The sequence below is a fragment of the Mustela lutreola genome, chromosome 1, assembly GCF_030435805.1.
Source record: "Mustela lutreola isolate mMusLut2 chromosome 1, mMusLut2.pri, whole genome shotgun sequence".
Taxonomy (NCBI): Eukaryota; Metazoa; Chordata; class Mammalia; order Carnivora; family Mustelidae; genus Mustela; species Mustela lutreola.
Genome location: NC_081290.1, coordinates 162,384,294 through 162,396,742, shown reverse-complemented (window position 1 = coordinate 162,396,742; position 12,449 = coordinate 162,384,294).

The window sequence follows — 12,449 nt, the reverse complement described above, 5'->3', positions numbered from 1 at the left end:
TGGGTGGGATTATGGACATTGGGGAGGGTATGTGCTTTGGTGAGTGCTGTGAAGTGTGTAAACCTGATGATTCTCAGACCTGTACCCCTGGGGATCAAAATATATGTTTATAAAAAATAAAAAAATTAAAAGTAAAAAAAAAAAAAAAACTAATGATGTATTTTATGGTGACTAACATAACACAATAAAAAAAAAAGAAACAAACAAACAAACAAAAAATATCCCAAAGCCCAAGTTTTAATAAGAAATCACCTATCATACCAAGAATGAGGGATATCTTGAGCTGAATAAACAAAACAAAACCCCTAAGCCAAAAAAAAAACATATAAAAACAAACCACAGTATTGATGACAGCATTAAGATGACAGGGATTATAGAATTATCTGACAAATGTTTTAAAACAGTCATTATAAAGATGTATAAACAGGGGCACCTGGGTGGCTCAGTGAGTTAGGGGCCTCTGCCTAGTGCTCGGGTCGTGATCCCAGGGTCCTGGAATCGAGCCCCGCGTCGGGCTCTCTGCTCGGCAGGAAGCCTGCTTCCTCCTCTCTCTCTGCCTGCCTCTCTGCCTACTTGAGATCTCTGTCTGTCAAATAAATAAATAACATCTTAAAAAATGCATAAACAAGCAATTATTAACAAGCCGGAAACAAATAAACAAACAAACAAAAATAGATTCGCAGCAATAAAAGCAAGTCCCAGTAAAGAAATAGAAGACACAAAGAAGGAACAAATGGCAATTTTAGAACTGAAAAATATGGTAACTGAAATTAAAAAAGAAAAAAAATCCTAAAAGATGAAGAGCAGAAGTTCTTTGGAAGAGTGGAATGAAGAAAACAGAGGAAAGAGCCCATACATTTGAAGACAGATCATTGAAATTATTCAGGCAAAATAATCCTAAGAAAATACACTAACACGTAGAACCTCAGCCCCTGTGGGAGTATAACAAAAAGAGAAAAATAATCACATCCACTTCATTGGCATTCCAGAAAGTGAGGAGAGAGAGGGCAGATATGAAAAAGTAACAAAGAGAAAATGAAAAAAAAATTCATTACAATATCATTCAAAGCCAGATTTTAAAAGTATATTTAATGCTGTCAAAAACTAATGATGTGTTTTATGGTGACTAACATAACAAAATAAAATTAAAAAGAAATAATAATGTTGCTGAAACAACTGCATAAACATTTAGAAAAGGCAAGAAATAATGAAAAAAGTAACTAAAATACTTAAAATAGGGTAATTTACAACAGTGCCAAGAAATTAGCAATGAATCCAAAAGATATGGGAAATGTCTACAGAAAAAAGTATATTTTTTAGATATAATAAAATAATTACTAAACAAATTAAGAGATAGATGAAACCTTAGGTAGGAAAACAATATTTTAAACATATCAGTTATCCAAAAATTGATCTGTAAAGTTTCAATAAAATCCCTATAGTTCTTTTGTAATTTTGAAATGATTCTAGAATATGTGTGGAAATGTGTAGCACAGTAAGAGTGATACAAAATTGTATACACTCTTTCGATCAAGAGGGAGACCTATTTCCCTTTCTCTTGTATTTTGGTGGCCTGGCCAATGGACTGATGTTAAGCAGTTTGTAGGCCTAGCCTTTAAGAGAACTCACAGCTTTTGTGCTGGCCCCCTGGAATTCTAAGCCACCATGATAGAAGTCTGCGCACGCTAAGTCTCCCATGCTGTGAAGAAGGCGAAACTAATGAGAGAGAGAGAGAGAGAGGCAGACAGGCAGATATTACTTGATTACTTCTGGTCAGCCCCTAACCATTTGAGTTAGTTCAGCAGAGACTCCAGAGACATCAAGGGATAGAGACCAACTGTACCCTGTCTAAATTCTTAACCTACAGAGTGGTGAGAAATAATCAATAATAATAGTTATTATTATTATTATTATTAATAGTTATTGTTATTATTATTATTATTATTTTTAAAGATTTTATTTATTTATTTGACACTGATCACAAGTAGGCAGAGAGGCAGGCAGAGAGAGAGAGGAGGAAGCAGGCTGCCCGTGGAGGAGAGAGCCTAATGTGGGGCTTGATCCCAGAATCCTGGGATCATGACCCCAGCCGGAAGCAGAGGCTTTAATCCACTGAGCCACTCAGGCACCACTATTATTATTATTATTGCTGTTTTAAATCATTAAGGTTTTAGGGTAGTTTGTTATATAACAATATGTACATAGAACCATATGAAAATACAGTAGGATTATTACAAAAAGAAAAGGTAAGTAATGACGAACACAGAATTCAAGACAAAGCTCAATTTAGATTGGGCAGCATGGCAGATGTGCCCATTAGTTGGATACTAGTGACATACAGGTTATTACTAAAGGTTGTAGATTTTGTTTTGAGTAGTGGTTTTTCAAGTACTGACAAATTATTAAAAATGAATAATTAACTAAATCTTAACCTTCATTTATTTTAATTGTGTTATGTGTGGGCTAATAAGAATGTGTTATAAACCAATTATTGTAATTATTCCAGTTTTCATCCCATGGTATCCAATAAAAAAAATTACTATCTATGGAAATACTAGAGTAGATTTTATAAAATTTCAAATCTCAAATATTATTATGAGCTGCTAGAATTTTTAGTCTTTTTTTTTTTTCTTACTCTTTCTCTTGTCTTTTATTACCTTGCTTCAGGGTTAAAAGTGCTTTTCCAAGAAAAATAAAATACACATTTAATTTCCTTATACTGCAGTTACAAAATGATTTATAAGAATTTCAACAGATGGAAAATGTTGACAGAATTTAATATAACTCTTTCTTGTAGTTATTATTTGTTTTATAGAGATGTTAATCTTAAGGACAGGTTAAATCATTAAGTTCCTTCCAGGAATAAATCCAGATGAAGTACACAAATTTCCAGTGACATATACTTATAATAATTTACTTTAGTGAAAACCTTTATCATAACAGACTAAATTGTGTAGTGGTTCCTAGAAATGTTTTTTTTTTTTTTAAAGAATGCAGATTTCATAACAGCCTATTTTTCAAATGCAGCTTTTATTGTATAAATAAGACTGTAGCAGTAACAGTTTTTAAAAAAACTTAAGAAAGCTTCCAACAAACCATTTTAAATTGTTGATATTTTTGTGTATTTTTAAATACATACTTTAAAATTTTATAGCAGTATAATATGCATAAGCATATATCCCACAGAATACTATCCCCAATACACTCAAGGCATATATCCCTTACAATACCATCTCTATTAAGAAATGTAACACTAACATTACTCTGGAAGACTCAGTCATAGGTCCTTACAAATTTCTTTCTTCCCAAAGGAAACCATTATATGATATCTAAAAGCATAGCTGAGTTTTGCATGTTTGGGAATGCATTTCAGTAGAATCATAGAGCCTGACTTTTTTTCAAAATATGTTGGTGATACTTTTGCATGAATCTGCATGTGGCGGATGGTACCCTTTCATTGCTGTCTAGTATTTCACTGAGTGGACATATCAAACTGCACCTTTTCTTCTGGCAGGTAGTTAGTATCAAAGTAGATCATCTTTGAACAATCTGGGACTAAGTTGATCAGAAGCTAGTTTTCAATCTCTGTAAAGGCTGAAGTATTTTTTGTTTGCTTCTCCTAACACAGGGCATTCTTACACAGGTCCCAAATAATACTTGGGAGTTTATTAGACTCCCCTCCTTCTTGGAGGACACTTAATTCCAATTTTTGCCTTTAGTACTTGTGAAACTACCGAGACCTCTGCTCAGCTTCTTAAAGTCCGTTGAAACCTAAGAATTGCCAAGTGCCTGGAGGAGAATGTTGAGGGAAATGCCAAGCTCCCCTCTGTGTCGTCCCTTTCTCTCTGGGATGCTGGACCTCTACTCTAGTTCTTGTTGCTTCAGCTATTCTCAAAACCCTTTAATAGATTATATTTTTTTTACTTTAAAAAAAATTTTTTTAATAAACATATAATATATTTTTATCCCTAGGGGTACAGGTCTGTGAATCGCCAGATTTATACACTTCATAGCACTCACCATAGCATATACCCTCCCCAATGTCCATAACCCCACCCCCTCCCTCCAGCAACCCTCAGTTTGTTTTGTGAGATTAAGAGTCACTTATGGTTTGTCTCCCTCCCAATCCCATCTTGTTTCATTTATTCTTCTCCTACCCCTTAACCCCGCATGTTGCATCTCCACTTCCTCATATCAGGGAGATCATATTTAAATAGATATATATGATGAAAATAGAATAGCATCTATTATATATGTATATATGTATGTGTGCATGCTATTTGTGTATATATTATGTGTATATACTATATGTGTATATTATTTCCATGTGTATATATACATATAATACCCAACTCTATACTCTCCCCTTTTGTGTTGCTCCACTTAATGTTCAGAGTAATTTTCTCCACAATTCTACTAGTCAATTTCCCATCCCCCAAGAACTTGTACAAAGCCTGGAGCACAAAGATTCTAAATATTTGTTGAATAAACAGGCAAATTCTCCTGAACCCTCTCTCACTCCTTTTACTGAAATATCAAGAAACCTTTGTTCACTGCACTCACCGGGCATCTTCAATCTCTTAACCATCTATAGTACCTGAAATCTCACTGTCTATGAAATGACCTTGTTACCTTCCACCTATTTCAAGGATATGTTTCATATACTCCATGTATTTCTTAAGTGAGAAAACTGCAGTTCACCAAAGATGGTTTTAAAACTATTGCTTTTTTCACTTCTATTTCTTTTGACTTCATTGCTGCTCAGCTATCACCTTTTGGTCTTACTCATCTTTGATATCTAATGACTTTTGATCTAACAAACATGTAAAAGCTGCATAGCATAGTTCTTCCTCAAACCCATTTTCCTTTTGTCTGGGTCTTATAGCTAGATTCTTGTCCCAGCCTCCCTTACTGCTACATGGGTCCATGTGACTGAATTTGGCCAATGGAGTTCCAAGGATGTGATGTTATCATTTCCAGTTTGGCCCCATAAATTCTCCACTGTTTCTCTTCCTCCCTCTTCCAGTAGGATGTTGGTTTCCGTAGTAACACTGCAACTTAATATAGAAAATGGCAGACAACCCCCCCTTCATCTTGTGTCTCTGAATGGCTGTGTGGAGCAGAGCCCCTTGTTGCTGATTGGATTTCAAATAAACTACAATATGTTTGTAACCTCTGAGATTTGAAATTGACATGTTATTACCCTTAGAATTACCTTTGGTAATGCACCATGCTACATCTCCATATTGATAAATTCTGCTATAATTCTAGAAATTTTAGGACTTTAAGATAAAAAAGTATACTAGTATCATAGTTCTTGGACTTTATCATGAGATAGCATGGTAATGGTAACAAACTTTACTTCCATTTCAGAAAACTAGAAAACCTAACACATTCTGTAATATGAAGCTGTTGTACATCTAATTATTTCTATAATTTGTAACCTTAGCTATTTTTATTAATTTTTTTAATTTTATTTTTTTCAGTGTTCCAAAATTCATTGTTTATGCACCACACCCAGTGCTTCAAGCAATATGTGCCTTCCAACCAATCTTTTAACCTGCCCTTAACTCTCCTTCTATTGTTTTCCATAATTATTCTGAGTCCTCTCCTCTCACCTCAAACTTTTCCTCTCATATTTTTAGTGTAGATTTTTTTTTGTTTGTTTGTTTGTTTGCTTTGTTTTGTGGGTTTTTTTTTATTTTTCCCTCTTTAGCTTATTAAGATATCACTAGTGGAGGACTGGTCTGCTACATGCTCATCCACCAAAACTGGAAGCATCCCTTGCCTGGTACCTAATTCCTATCCTCTCATATTTTTAGAATAGGCTTCTTCTTTGAGACAGTTGAAGCCATCATATATTTCTCCCACAATAAAATATTTGAATTATTTTATTTCTCATACCAAACCCTCTTCTACCTCAGTGACTTAGGGAATACATTGCAGATCCTGAAGATCATTTGACTTAAGTCATTTAAACTCTTTATCTGTAAAATGGGAATTAAAGTCTTTGAACTGACTACTTAGATCTATTATGATGGCCAAATAAAGTTAATATATATATATATAACAATCTTTACTTTTTAAGGGATTATTGCAATTTTTATCCATAATGCTGTACTATTTTTATTTCTAGTTAGGCACTGTTTAAACACACATCCCCAATCATCAAATATGGTTTATTATGTAAAATTCCAAAATGTTAAGTTGTAAGTTTTATGGGAACAAAATTCTCTGTGGTCAGGATGTTGGTCATTATTTCTTAGTTTTATCATCATAAATTAAGTTCTATGTTTAGTCATTCCTTGGATATTGTGTTCATAAGGGTACACATATATGTCCTTCCTCATTGCCTCCAGATGCAGCAAATAAACAATTTCTTCAGTGTTATTTCCACAGTTTTAATTTATAGGCTGAAATTAAACTATCTAATAAATATCATTTATAACCCTACCAGATAATTCAGTTGACAACTTCTTTCATAGTGTATATGTTCAATGAACATGTTTGAATATCTATTATCTTCAAGGAGCTGTTCCTCTGAAGGATATATCAGGAGATATATCTCCTAAATATATCTCCTGATTTTAGGAGGATTAACTAAAATGCAACTCCCATCAACTGACCAAATTGGAAGATGCCATCTATAAGATTCATACAGTTTCTCCAGCTGCACCTTAGAATTCATTCCAGATTTCTCTATCTCCCTCAGCTGCTACATCCAATCAGTTAGCATCTCTGATAATTTCATGAGATAAATATTTCTCAGAGGTGTGCCTTCTTCGTTAAGGTCTCTAGCATTTGTCTCTACATAACTTGACCCTGCATATATCATAAGTTTTATGTCATTTAACCATGACTTTTAACATTATATTAAAGTCATGGAGAACATGTTATAGTTCTACAAATGTATTATGATTTTCTACATTTCCATGGTGGTACTCACATGGTTTTCTCTCACCAGAATGCCCATTCTCTTGTTTTTCTTTTTTTTTTTTTCTTCCAACTTTTTGTTTAAATTTTAGCTATTGATATATAGTATAATATTGGTTTCAGGAGTAGAACTAAGTAATTCATCACTTACATATAACAACCAGTGCTCATGATAACAACTGCCCTCCTGAATGCCCATCTCTTATCCCCCACCCCCCACCCACCTCCCTCCTATAACCCTCAGTTTGTTCCCTATCATTAAGTGTCTCTTGGCTTCCCTCTCACTTCTTCTCTCTTTTTTCCCCTTCCCACATCTGTTTTGTTTCCTAAATCCCACATATTCATGAAATCATATCGACTGACTGATTGCCTGACTAATTTCACTTAGCATAATATACTCTAGCTCCATCCACATCATTACAAATCAAAAGATTTCGTTGTTTTTGATGGCTTAATAATATTCCTATATGGTATATCTATACCACTTTTTCTTTATCCATGCATCAGTTGATAGACACCTGGGCTCTCTCCATAGATTGGCAATTGTTTATGATGATGCTATGACATTGAGGTGCATGGACCCTTTTAAATATGTATTTTTGTATTATTTGTGTAAATACCTAGTAGTGCAATTGCTGGATCATAGGGTATTTCTATTTTTAACTTTTTGAGGAAACTCTGTACTGTTTTTCATGATGGCTGAACCAGTTTGCATTCAAATCAACTGTGCAAGAGGGTTCCCTTTTCTCTGCACCCTTGCCAAAATTAGTTGTTTCTTGTGTTGTTAATTTCAGCCATTCAGACAGGTGTGTCTTGTTATCTCATCATGGTTTTGATTTGTATTTCTTTGGTGATTAGCGACGTTGAGCATCTTTTCATACATCTGTCAGCCATCTGGATCTCTTCTCTGGAAAAATGTCTATTCATGTTTTCTGTCCATTTCTTAACTAGATTATTTGTTTTTTGAGTGTCGAGTTTGTTAAGTTCTTTATAGATTGTGAATACTAATCCTTCATCAGATATGTCATTTGCAAATATCTTCTCCCATTCTGTAAGCTGCCTTTTAGTTTTGTTGATTGTTTCCTTTCCTGTACAGAATCTTTTTATCTTAATGAAGCCCTAATAGTTCATTTTTGTGTTTGTTTCTGTTTCCTCCAGTGATGTGTCTAGTAAGAATTTGATATGGCCAAGGTCAAAGAGGTTTCAGCCTATGTTCTCCTCTAGGATTTTGATAGTTTCCGGTCTCACATTTAGGTCTTTCATCCATTTTGAGTTTATTTTTGTGTACAGTATAAGAAAGTGATCCAGTGTCATTTTTCTGCATGTTGTCCAGTTTTCCCAACACCATGTTTTGAAGGGACTGTGTTTTTTCCCATTGGATATTCTTTCCTGCTTTGTTGAAGATTAGTTGACCATATTGTTGCACACCCATTTCTGGGTTTTGTATTCTGTTCCATTGATCTATGTGTCTGTTTTTGTGGCATTACCATATTGTCTTGATGACTACAGCTTTATAATGTATTTTGAAGTCCGGAATTGTGATGCCACCCACTTTGCTTTTCTTTTTTAGGATTGCTTTCATTATTTGGGGTCTTTTGTTGTTCCACAAAAATTTCGGGACTTTTTCTTCCAACTCTGCAAAAAATGCTGTTGCTATTTTGATAGGGATTGCATAAAATGTGTAGGCTGTGTTGGGTAGTATAAACATTTCAAAATATTTGTTCTTCCAATACATGAACATAGAATTTTTTCCCATTTCTTTGCATCCTCTTCAATTTCTTTCATAAGTGTTCTGTAGTTTTCAGAGTACAGATCTTTTACCTCTCTGTTAGGTTTACTCCTAGGTATCTTATGGCTTTTGGTACAATTGTAAATGGGATTGATTCCTTGATTTCTCTTTCTGCTGCTTCATTATTGGTGAATAGAAGTGTAACAGATTTTCTTACACTAGTTCTATATTCTGAAGCTTTGCTAAATTCATGTATGAGTACTTAGTAATTTTTTGGTAGAGTCTTTTGGGATTTCTACATAGAGTATCATGTCATCTGAGAATAGAGAAAGGATGATTTTTTCCTTATCAGTTCCAATGTTTCCTACTTCTTTTCTTTGCCTGATTGCTGAGGCTAGGACTTCCCATACTACATTAAAAAAACAGTGGTGATAATGAACATCCCTATCTTGTTTCTTACCATAGGGGAAATGTTCTCAGTTTTTTTCTACTGAGAATGAATGATACTAGCTGTGCGTTTTTCATTCGTGGCATTTATGAGGTTGAAATATGTTCCATCTATCCCTACTTCGTTGAGGGTTTTTATCAAGAATGGACGCTGTAGGCATTCCTGGGTGGCTCAGCGGGTTAAGCCTCCACCTTCAGCTCAGGTCATGATCCCAGGATCCTGGGATTGAGTCCCACATCAGGTTCTCTGCGCACCAGGGAGTTTGCTTCCTCCTCTCTCTCTCTGCCTACTTGTGATCTCTCTCTCTCAAATAAATAAATAAATTCTTAAAAAAAAAAAAAAGAATGGATGCTGTATTTTTTCAAGTAATTTTTCTGTATCTATTGAGGGGACTATAAGGTTCTTATCCTTTCTTTTATTAATGTGGTGTATCATGTTGATTGCTTTGTGAATGTTGAACCACCCCTGCATCCCAGGAATAAATCCCATTTGATAATGATAAATAATTCCTTTAATGTACTGTTGTATTTGATTTTCTAGCATCTTCTTGAGAATTTTTGCATTCATGTTCACCAGAGATAATGACTTCTAATTCTTTTTAGTGTGGTTTTGTCTGGTTTTGGAATAAAGTAATGCAAGCCCGTAGAGTGAGTCTGGTAGTTTTCCTTCCACTTACAGTTTTTGGAACAGTTTGAGAAGAACAGGTATTAGCTCTTCTTTAAATGTCTGATAGAACTTCCCTGGGACGCCGTCTCATCCTGGACTTCAGTTTGTTAAGAGATTTTTGATTACTAATTCAATTGCTTTGCTGATTATAGGTCTGTTCAATTTTCTATTTCTTCTTGTTTCAGTTTTGGTAGTTTGCATGTTTTTAGGAATTTATCTATTTCTTCCAGATTGCCCAGTTTGTTGATGTAATTTTTCGTAATATTCTCTTATAATTGTATTTCTGTGGTGTAGGTAGTGATTGCTCCCCTTTCATTTGTAATTTTACTTATTTGGGTCCTTTCTCTTTTCTTTTTGGTAAGTCTGGATAAGGGTTTATCAATTTTTTTTAATTCTTTCAAAGAACCAACTCCTCTTTTTGTTGATCTGTTCTATTGGTTCTTTTTTGTTTGTTTCTATATGATTTATTTCTGCTCTAATCTTTATTATTTCTCTTCTTGTGCAGGCTTTAGGCTTTATTTCCTATTACTTTTCTAGGTACTTATGGTGTAAGGTTAGGTTGTGTATTTGAAACTTTTCTTGCTTCTTCAGGTAGGCGTGTATTGCAATATACTTTCCTCTTAGGACCACATTTGCTGTAGCCCAAAGATTTTGGACTGTTGTGTTTTCATTTTCATTGCTTCTATATATTTATGCCCCAAACTTGGGAGCACCTAAATATATAAATCAATTAATAACAAGCATAAAAAGCACATTGATACTAATACAATAATAGGGGACTTTACAATAGTAGGGGACTTTAACACCACTTACAGCAATGCTCAGATCATCTAAGCAGAAAATCAACAAAGAAACAATGGTTTTGAATGACACACTAGACTAGATGGACTTAACAGATATATTCAGAAGATTTCATCTTATAGTAGTAGAATAAACATTCTTTTCAATATCTGTACCCTCCCCCAGATAAGGGAAGTTTTCCAGTATAATTTGCTCAAATAATCCTTCTGCTCCTTTATCTTCTTCTGGGATTCCTTTCTTACAAATGTTATTATGCTTTATTGAGTTGCTGATTTCCCCAAGTCTACATTTTGTGATCCAATACCTTTCTTGACCTCGTTTTTTCAGCTTCATTATTTTCCATAATTTTGTCTTCTATACCACTGATTTGTTCCTTTCCTCATTGTCTTTGCATCCATTTGGTTTTGCATCTTGGTTAGCATTTTTAATTTCAGCGTGACTAGTTTTTTGTTCTTTTATCGCTGCAGTAAGGGATTCTCTAGTGTCTTCTATGCTTTTCTCAAGCAAAGCTAGTACACTTATAATTATTTTTTAAAATTCTGGTTCGAACATCTTACTTGTATTTGTAGTGATTAAATTCCTGGCCGAGACTTCTTCCTATTCTTTCTTTTGGGAGAATTCCCCCATCTTATCACCTTGTCTAGGTCACTGTTTTTGGGTGTGTGGAATTGTTAGGAAAGTCTGTTTTATTCCTGCTCCTGAGAGTAATGATTATGTTATGAAGAGGTCCAAAACAAAACAAGGCAAAAACAAACAAACAAAAAAGAAGCTAGATCCTAGGTGTGTTTTGGTTGCTTGTTAAAAGAAGATAGACACAGGGTGGAGGGGGAGGAAATAATAAATTTTAAAATACTAAAAAGAAATTCTTTCAAAAAGTATGCTAGATTCTAGGTGTGTGTTGGTCTATTCATTAAAAGAAGTTAGATTAAAAAAAGAGAAGGGGGAGCTAGATCCTATTTCCCCTAGAGTTGAAGCTTTGTGGCACTCTATGATCAGTAGACAGTGTGTGTAAGGAATTTGTGCTAGCCTCCTGGGGAAGGGACCTGCTGCTCTGATTCTCAGATGAATTTGCCCTAATGAGGATGCACCTGCAGGGCATGGGGTGGGGAGAGCACAGATCTGGCCTCCACTGTGTGATGCTGTTTTGCTCCCTAAGTCAATCAGTGCTAATGGGTGTAGAGAATGGCATTGCCCCACTTTCTCATCCCTAGAGCAGGGACTTCATTCCCACTGCTCTTCAGGAAGCCCTCTCAGAAGAGCAAACAATTAGCTCTCTTGTGTCCCGGGCTTCTGCCACATTCCTGCCTTCACCTTGCCTGTTTCTGAGCTGTCTACCTGCCAGGAGGCATACTATTTGTTTTATTTCAGGCACAAGTGGCTAGGTTTCAAAACTCCAAATATTAGAGACCTACATGGTCTGGACCTATGTTGATCATTTGGGGGAAGGGTCTTATTGTACTGTTACCAGTGGCTTCTTGTCTCAGAAATCAGATGTACAACCATGAAGCAATTCAGAATTTATGATAAAGTGCAGCTAAAAGCTGACATGAAAGTCTGCTGCCCTCAGGTGGTGTCTTTGTTCCTATGTCAGGGCATAGGGAAGCATGCTGGTGCTACTGGTTCTTTTGCCCATGGAGAGCCTGTGCCACCACTCCCAAATATACTCCAAGGAGCTTCCCTGTGACCCAGGGGATCCTCAGACCACACTGCCCACTCCTGGGTCTCCACTCTCCTTCCCCACTGGTGTACCACTGATTCAGCCAGGCACAACCCTAGCCATTATGCAGACCTCCAAAACATCAGACTCTGTGCTCTGTTTATAAAACAGTATTTAGGGGTGCCTGGGTGTCTCCTTCAGTTAGGAATCTGACT